Source organism: Microtus ochrogaster, chromosome 8, assembly GCF_000317375.1.
Source record: "Microtus ochrogaster isolate Prairie Vole_2 chromosome 8, MicOch1.0, whole genome shotgun sequence".
NCBI classification, from domain to species: Eukaryota; Metazoa; Chordata; class Mammalia; order Rodentia; family Cricetidae; genus Microtus; species Microtus ochrogaster.
Window position 1 is genome coordinate 64,570,263 of NC_022015.1, and position 7,377 is coordinate 64,577,639.

A 7,377-nucleotide genomic window follows, 5' to 3' on the forward strand; every position below is an offset into this window, starting at 1 on the left:
AACTATGAGGGGAAAGTTTCCGTGACTTCAGAGATTCATGATTTTGAAATTCAAGAGTCACAAGTTTTCATCCAATATTTTAGCTCATGTCTCCCTGCTTCCAATCAGACCCCGTCTCTGGCTTTCCACAAACCTAGGGAGAGAGGGGGGCGGAGAGGGGGGAGAGGGAGGGAGGGAGGGAGATCTGTACTGAGTCAATTATTCTTGAATACCTGAAAATAACATAAACTAATTTTACCTCTTGTTTTTGAAGAGTCATTTTTTTTCCTTCCCTCCTCCCTGCTGTCTGAGTTTCAAGGCCCAAGACGGAATTATGAATGAAAGGGAAGAGCTTCCCTTCTTGGCGCCTTGCCCTCTCCTTTCCTGCTGTCCACCTCTTCCTCCCGCTGGCTGCTTTCCTGCTTGCCAGCACTGCATCACCTGCCCGTCCGCTGCTCACTGTGGACCCCTCCCTGAAGCCCGGTCTCCTCCTTGGGCCTTTCTTCCTTTGGACTTAGGAGTCTGCTAATCCTGGCGGATCTGGAAACACCAGATAGCGCTCAAGTGAGGACTCATTAACTCTGACCCCTGGATGGAGACTCCGTATCTCCCTCTCTCCTGGTGGGGAGAATTCTATTACTCCCTCATTAGAGGGAAGTAAATTCTTAATGTTGACCTAGTTATTAGAACCTTCATGGACACTAGTTTCCTAATGAAAAGTTTACGATTCCCCATCTTAGTTTTAAAACTTGAGTGTGAGTCAGAGATAGAGGAAGGAGTGTCTCCTATCCAGCAACATTCTTTCTCTTTCTGTCATGCCCTGGACAAGATGATGAAATGGCCTCGGTGTTCTGCTGGGGTTATAGCTCATAGGTCAGAGCCCTTACCTGGCAGAATAAGGCCCTGCATTTGATATCAAATGCTTCCCTTCACCAAAGGAAGAAATAATCTCCGTTTTTGTAGAAAGAACACCAAGCTGATAGAACTGACTTACCCTGCCTACCAAAATACAGGTTCTCGAGCCAGCAAGCTGGCTCATCAGGAAAAAGTGCTTGCCAGGCAAGCCTATGGCCTGAGTTCGATCCCAGAGCCTATGGTGAAAGGAGAGAAGCGACTTCTAGAATGTGTCCTTTGACCTCCCCCCTGTGGAGGTCACTTCCTGTTGAGGTGAGTAAAGACTCACCACAGCACAGCTGCTCGCATAGGGCAGTGTGCGTGCTAAGTAGAGACTTTTAAAATAAAAAGTAAATGAGAACAGAACTGGTCTCTTGCCACTACTCTGTTCTTTAATTCTAACCCCCAGCTACCGATAGAAATCAAAACTTTTCCTGGAATTTACCCTTATGGTATTTGGTTTTCCACGTTGCTGGAGTTTACTGTGTCTCCTCACTTCGAATACTCTGCCTGGAGATTTGGAGGATTATTCTTAGTGTCTGTCTTCAAATCTCCTGCACATTTATAGCCCCAGGACTTTAACCTCCTGCCATTTCATGGATATGATTTGAAATGTCACGGCCCTGATGATTGGAGAAACTCAGTTTCCCTTACAGTTTAAAACTATTTAAATTCTCTTCTTGGTGGGTTTTGCCTGCACGTATACCCGTGCCCCACATACGTGCAGTGCTGTGATGCTAGAAGAGGGTATAGGATCCCCTAGACTAAAGTTACAGACAGTCGCGGGCCACTAGTCAGAATCCAAGTTGGGAACTGAACCCAGGTCTCCTGGAAGAGCAGCCAGTGCTCTTCTCCGCTGAACCATCTCTCCAGCCCCTCAGTTCTGTTCTTTAGTCTTTGGGAATTCCCTGAACTTGCTCCATCCAGCCATTAACACGAGAGTAAAGAAAAATAGGTTCACACACACACACACACACACACACACACACACACTTTGCAAAGAGAAGAAAGTGTTGACTGTTCATCTGAGCATAGTACATTCAAGTGCTTTAAAATACTGGGCCAGGGAGCTGGCTGCGTGGCTAACGTAGCTGCCGTGCAAGCATGAGGACCTGAGTTGGGGTACCATCACCCATGTAACAGCCAGGTTTTGTTAGGGCAGGGAGGACAGAGAAGGGTGGATCCCCAGAGCTCACTGACCAGCTAGTGTAGCCAGTTGGCGTGACTCGGGTGCAGTGAGAGTTGCTGTCTCAGAAAGAGAAGGTGAGGAGGGATTGAGGAGCATGATGCTAACGTGAACGCACCCTCACATACATACCCAGGTACACACAACAAAAAAGAAAACGTGTTTACTGTTTGGGACTGGTACTCAGTCTTGTCTCTGGCATTTCTCTGCTTGTTTGTAGTGTGTTGTTTGTAGTTTTTCCTCCTTTCTGACTTTTCCATTTGTTCCTCAGATCCTAGCCTTTGGGACTGTGCCTTGCTGGCCTTTCTCACAGGCAGGGTGGGCACACGGGACTGATCTCTTGACCCCTACATAATGCGGCTCCTTTCCCCTGGCATTCTTACCATTTGGTCATGTTCTGTTTAACACCATTAACAAATCTGGTGTATTTCTATGTAACTCGCTCTTGTGGCTAAGTCTTCACTCCCTGGTGTGATTTTAATTAACTGTCCTAGAAGTCAGGGATTATACCTTTATCATACTCTGTTAAGATTCTCCCTAGAAGAAATCAAAAAAATAAAAAAGTAGAGGCTCCATCCTCAAATGTAACTATTTGGGTTTTGGTTGTTGTTTGTTTTGTTCTGTGTTTAATAAACATTTCTTTGAGTGAGTGCTATTTTCTGTCACCTGTATCGGGGTTGGGTAGTCCAGGGCAAATACACTGGGCTCCTCTTCTAGTTCAGACTACTAAATAAATGGAACAATTGAAGTCAGAAGGGTAGGTGATTTGAAAGAATAAGAATGTGGTACTTGGGGCTGAGATGGTGACATGGCAGGTAAAGCACGCGCCAGGCAGGCATGGGGATCAGAGTTCAGATCCTGTATCTGCATACATCCTGGGTACTTCTCACCTGTGATGCTGATGCTTAGGAGACAAAGACAGACAGATGGTCCATCCATTGTATCAGCAATCTCTAAATTCCTTTAGAAATACAGCTCAATGAATACGGTGGAAAGTGATGAAGGAACATACCTGGTGTCAGCTTTGGGCCTCCACATGCATGCACATACTTCTACTCCTGTACCCACACAGGTTAAAAATGTGCACATCACAGACACATGCAAAAAAAATGGGTTGCCATGTAAATGTATGTGTGGTCTGTGTCTGTAGAGAAGGCTCCTCAGAGCTTTGGATATCTCCAGGAGATATTCTGTGGAATAAGTGGATACCTAAAAGGTACAAAAGATTTGTTCAGACTTAACAGGGGCAAGATGGAGCGAAGGGATTAGATTAGAGTACCAAATTGTAAGAAAACCATTTAGCTATCCAGAAGTTAAAGAGGTTCATCGAGGCTTGGATCCTGGAAGTCAAGAGGGGCTGTGGAGGTGACAGGAATCTGGGGTGGCCTTATCAATTGTTTTGGAGTTCGCTTAATAACTCGAGGCTTTTTTAAAGGTGGGGGCAGGATGTGGCACCCTATTGTTAGGAGTCCTGTGGCTCTGATGAGGGCCACAGAGTAGCAGCTCTGTGACCACTGATTCATAGTCTGGTGGGATGAAGGGAAGATGGTAGTGACCTGGGCAAGCAGGGGTAGGGATTCGAGAGACGGGGCAGAGAGTCCTTGGCAGTCGTGGAAACTGGCGCGGTGAGAAAAGGAGACATGGTCAAGGATGGTGAAGGACTATGCCTTCGTTTAGCACCCCTCCCCCCCAGCTCTCCATCACCAATTTTAGGCAGTCATTGGTTTTGAGCTATAATATTTATGGTCATAACACAAAGGCACTTGGGCCCAATAGAATTCTTCCATTAAATTTTAATATTTTCCACATTCTTTATAGAAAGACATTTAGATTACAGAAGGTGGCTTATATATTAAAGATACCTGTTAAAAGCCTATATTGAGGTACATAAAATAATTTTTAAAATGAAAAGTCTTTTTGTTTTTATCTAAGTTATTCTATTTACCAATAAAGACTCAGGAGTCAGATATTGGGGCGAAAAACCTGTTAGAAAGGCTGAGAAACAACCAGCTGCCCTTCCTTTTTTCCTGGAGACCCAGCAAGAAAGCTTCTCTCCATCTACCTCAAACCAAAAGGGCCTTTGAACCTCATGTCCCTCCCTACTCCTTTCCTGTGTGTCTCTCTACTCATATCCCTGCTCCTCCATATTCTCTGTGGCTAATTCCTGTCAACTAGTCGTTGGCTCGTCCCCTAATTCAAGGTTAATTTTATTAACACAGTGTTGGGGTTTCACAGTGCAATCAAATATCCTGCAACAGGCCATCAATTAATTCATTTAATTCTCAGGAATATATCTCCCTAGCTTTCAAAAAAGTTATACCACTAAAATCAGCTGATATTGACTTACTAATTAATTAGTGGTGAACATAGCTGCCGTAACTTGCTTTCCCCTCCCACATTTTGGAGTTGTTTCTAAGTTATTCTGCTTACTATATATCCCATAACTTCTTGTACTTGGGAATTTCTAAAGGGTGTACATAAAACTGAACTGACATTTTTGTTTTGGACTTGGCGCACCCCAAATCAACTGTGATTGTGGATTTGTGCTTTCTCTGGCGCTGGCCTTCTGTCTGTAAAATGAAGTCAGAAGTTGGAATGTACACTAGCATTGTTCTAGTGTTTGGGGTTTGGAGGGCGGGTTGGTGTGTGCTTGTGTGTGTGTGTGTGTGTGTGTGTGTGTGTGTGTGTGTGTGTGTGTGTGTGTGTTGTTTCTCTTTATTCTGTTTTGGGGTGAGAGAATCCAGGTGGTTGCTAAGAAGAGAGAATAAATCACAAACTGGTGGTTTGACTCAGAATGACCTCCATGGATCATCTATTTCGAATGCTTAGTCGTCAAGAAGTGGCAGTATTTGAGAAGGATTAGAAAGATTAAGTGCTGTGGCCTTGCTGCTGGAGGGCTGGAGGAAGTACCTTACTGGGGAGGAAGGTTTCAAAAACACTTGCCAGGCCCATTCTCTCTCTTGGCCTATAGGGATCAGGATATAGCTCTTAGCTGTGTCTACAGCACCCCACCTGCCTGCCACCACGCTCCCTGCCACCATGCTGCTCTCCATGATGATGATGGACTAAGTCGCCGAGGCGTTAAGCAGACCCCTACTTTCATGCTTTCCCCTGTGTTGCTGCGGTCATGGTTTCTCTTCACAGCAGTATAACAGTGACTAAGACACTCTCCTCCATCCCATCTCTCAGCCCCACCATCATACTCGCTGCGTCCATCTCCAGGGACTGCCCACAACATAAGTATGGACCCTTCTTCTCTGCTTGAATCTATGATCAAGATCATTCTGAAAATACTGGGTAGATAATTTATTGATCAGCAATTGCATTTCCCTTGAGTTTCACAGACTGTGACTTCTGGGAGAAAAAAAGACATTTAAAATAATTTCAGACACAAGCTGCAACAGTATTGGGCCATTTTGTATACGCTATAGTGTGCGCAACAGGTTCTTCCATGTAATATTTTAGTAGAATCTTCCAGTGCATATTTTAAATAGACTGGAAATAGGTTGGCTTTTCTCATTTGGATCTGTTCCATCTGAAAGACATGAAGCCTATAGTAACTTGACATGGCTTGTTTTCTTTTGCTTACTGTAATTGCTGTGTCTCGTGCAAATCATCCTATCCTGGAATCATAGTTTTGCAAAAGTCTTTAAGAAGATTATAAAGAAATCACTTAAAGCTCTCTGTGAAGATGTATTCTTTCGTTGGCAGTATTCAACTGAGTTTGTTTTACCTACATCCAGTTTATCTAAGTTTAGTCGTAATGCAGATGGTTTCTAAAGTTTCTTGTTCTACTTGGTGCATCTTAAGTTTGAGATGTGTCTCCGGGAAGCCTGTGTGCCTGGCTTTGTTGGTTTGGTCCTCTGGCCGTCTCCAGAACTCTGTCTCTAGCCAGAGGTGCTGCCTGTCTGTCTCCAGGGGATAATGCAAATGCTCCGCATTCCCTGTGAATTCTTTAGCCACCTTTGCTCTGGCTTTCACAAAAGAGATGATGGAATTGCAACCTTTTTCTTTCCTTTCTGGTGTGTGAGATCGAAGGTTGCCTTCGCAGTTTGCCCTTTGGAAAATGCTCCTTTTATGTTTGGTCAGTAAGTGATCCTAGGCTACCTTGGTTTGCCTAGGATCCTAGGAGTCCTGGAGTAAAGTCGCCTAAGGAGTGAAGGACCGGCTCTAGCTCATGCTTAGCACAGTTGTAGTAGCAGGAATTTGAGTTTGGCAAAAGCAGTGGAAAAGGATCGCATGAAGAGTACAGGACGCCTTTCAAGGAATCTTTCTTTTCCTTCGGTGAATGGTGTCTTGGAAATCTCAAAGTCCGCTAAGAAAGAGCACTGGGGGCAGAGAGGGGGTTGTTTGTTTTGAACCTTGCAAACAGTCATCAATTTTTAGCACTTACCGTCTTCACTACAAATTTCCAGTCTACCTGTGTTTGCCAGTGAGGATGGCTGCTGGACCCATCTTATTGTAGCAAGTTCAAATAGTGATTTCTAAATAAGGTTCATAGCAAGGTATGTCTTTTCATCTCCACCACACCCCCGTGGATCCAGTGTTTTTTTTTTTTTTTGATATCTTAAATTATATTTATTTCTATGGATGTGTGCGGGTGCACTTGTGCCACATCGCCCTTGTGGAGGTCAGTGGACAGCTTGCAGGAGTCGTTCTGTCCGTTCTCATCTCCCGCCGTGGAGTACTTGGGGACTGAACTCAAGTGTTCAGGCGTGGCAGCAAGGGCTTTTACCGGCTGAGCCATCTCGCTGACCCCAAGGAGAAAATTTAGTGGGGTGACGCAGTCTCAACACTGACCATTGCTTTTGAACCCGCCAGGGGAAAAAAAAAAAAAACCGTACTGGTCATTGTTATAATGAAAACAACCGGGAGATGGGGGCGAGGATAAGAAGAACAGAGATAAAATTTGGCCACAACTACGTGTCGTCGCACTGGAGCGACAGGGGTGGGGGGCAGGGCAAGCAGGGTGGCCCAGGCGCCTAGGAGGAGCACCGGCGAGCCGGCGGCGAGGGGCGGGGCCCACGAGGAAGGGCGTGGGGACGGGGCGTGGCCGGCGGGCGGGCGGCTCTGGCGGTTGGAGGTGGGTGGAGCTGCCCTTGGAGGCGGCACCGGTTTGGCCCCGAGGCTCGCCGCGCCCTATCGCGCCAGAGCCGAGTGGCCCCGTGGAGCCCGCGCGCTCCCGCCTGCTGGGGGAGGGCGGACAGGGCGCGGGGACCAGACAGGCCGCGGCGGGCGCTGTTTCTCTTTCGCTTTCCCGGGCTCGGAGGCGGGCGCGCCGGCGGGCTGAGGAGCGGCGGCGGCCGCTGGGTAGGTAC

At 46.4% G+C, this 7,377-nt stretch overlaps 1 protein-coding gene across 3 annotated transcripts in view; it reads left to right on the plus strand.

Annotated features, from left to right (window-relative positions):
- Positions 1 to 7,235: 7,235 nt before the first annotated feature.
- The window catches only part of Pcgf5 (polycomb group ring finger 5), a 45,386-nt gene continuing 45,244 nt past the window's right edge, over positions 7,236 to 7,377 (plus strand). Inside the window, exon 1 of one of the 3 annotated variants that reach the window (XM_026781368.1) lies at positions 7,236 to 7,369. The gene's annotated coding sequence lies outside the window, so the exon portion shown is untranslated. The remainder of the gene's footprint in view (positions 7,370 to 7,377) is intronic. The other 2 variants (XM_026781367.1, XM_026781369.1) reach the window with 2 other exon arrangements.